This window comes from Piliocolobus tephrosceles, chromosome 1 (genome assembly GCF_002776525.5).
Source record: "Piliocolobus tephrosceles isolate RC106 chromosome 1, ASM277652v3, whole genome shotgun sequence".
Classification (NCBI taxonomy): Eukaryota; Metazoa; Chordata; class Mammalia; order Primates; family Cercopithecidae; genus Piliocolobus; species Piliocolobus tephrosceles.
In genome coordinates this window covers 182,700,931-182,702,563 of record NC_045434.1, presented here as the reverse complement: position 1 = coordinate 182,702,563, position 1,633 = coordinate 182,700,931, and the positions used below count along the sequence as shown (strand labels likewise).

The 1,633-nt window shown below is 35.5% G+C and overlaps 1 non-coding gene across 1 annotated transcript; it reads right to left on the bottom strand.

The window, feature by feature from the left end:
• Positions 1-372: 372 nt before the first annotated feature.
• On the bottom strand, positions 373-434 carry LOC111548845. The gene has a single exon (XR_002733527.1). It is a non-coding gene; the product is annotated as a U7 small nuclear RNA (small nuclear RNA).
• Positions 435-1,633: the final 1,199 nt, after the last annotated feature.

The window sequence follows — 1,633 nt, the reverse complement described above, 5'->3', positions numbered from 1 at the left end:
GCGGGCGCCTGTAGTCCCAGCTACTCGGGAGGCTGAGGCAGGAGAATGGCGTGAACCCGGGAGGCAGAGCTTGCAGTGAGCTGAGATCCGGCCACTGCACTCCAGCCCGGGCGAGAGAACCAGACTCCGTCTCAAAAAAAAAAAAAAAAAAAAAAGAGTAGTTAATGAATAATTTTAATTACATTAATGTGTTTTTTTGAAAAAATGAAAAAACCTTATACTCATTTTGTTCTGTCATGGTAATTAATATTACAGTTATTATTTTTGAGCCTTAACTTCTGCAAATTTGTCAAAGACTGTGTCTAAATTTATCTTTTTTGCATCCTTATGTTCAATAGACAGTATAGACAGATTTTTCTTTTCCTTTTTGTGGAGGATTTTCTAGTAAAAAATGGAAAATCCGCTAGACAAATTCTTAAAAAGCTATAACACATGTTTTTCTATCTTCACTAAGAGTTGATTGAAAAACCCATTTTATTAATTTCAAATCTAAAAAGATTCTTTCACATGAAGCAACATACACACAAATACTTAGGAAAAGTCTTAAGCCTAGGACAAATTTGTCAAAGATTCGTAAAAATCCCATCTCACAAATTCCAGAGATTAAAATTCTGTCCATGTATTTATTCATTGGAACTTATTCAAGTAACTTTCAGATGTCTCCTCAGTCAAAAAAATTCCATTAAAATATATTTACCAGAAAATTTATCAAGTATATATGTTATATTTGGTTCAAATAAAAGGGTTTCACTTCTGCAAAAATCAGAAATTTGCTAAATCATGATGAACATTAGCATTATTAGATCCATTTATTTAGAATGAGTGTCCAGTCCTCTGTGAAAACAATTTAGTCATACAAACATTATCATTTTTATTTCTTCTGGTAGTGTAAGACTGACATCTTTTTTTATTATTATTTTTGAGACAGAGTCTCACTCTGTTGCCCAGGCTGGAGTGCAGTGGCGTGATCTTAGCTCACTGCAACCTCTGCCTCCTGGGTTCAAGTGATTCTCCCACTTCAGCCTCCTGAGTAGCTGATACTACAGCTGTGTGCCACCATGCCTCGCTAATTTTTGTATTTTCAGTAGAGATGGGATTTCACCATGTTGGCTGGCTGTTCTTGAACTCCTGGCTTCAAGTGATCCATCCACCTTGGCCTCCCATGGTGCTGGGATTACAGGCGTGAGCAGCATCTTTTGTCGTTTCTCTCAGTATTCCTCTTTGGACTTCTTTTTTCTACGCAAATATCCATTTCCTTGCATTTTGTTGTTCCATAATTAATGCTCGCCTCCATAATTTTGTATAGCAATTGAAAGTGATTAATTTTTAAATAGCTTTATTGAGTTGTAATTTACCTATCATGAAAAGCATCCTTTGTAAATGTATAATTAGTAACTCTATAAATCACAATCCAGCTTTAGAACATTTTCATCATCTCAAAAAGTTTACTTGTTCCCATTTGTAGTCAATCCCTGCTCCCACCTCCAGCCCCAGGCAACTATTGATCTGCTTTCACTGTCTATAAATTTGACTCTTTTTGGAAATTTTATAAAAATGGAATCACACAATATGTCATCTTTTGTGATAGCTTCTTTCACTCAGCAATGTGTTTTTGAAGTTCAGCCATGTTGTA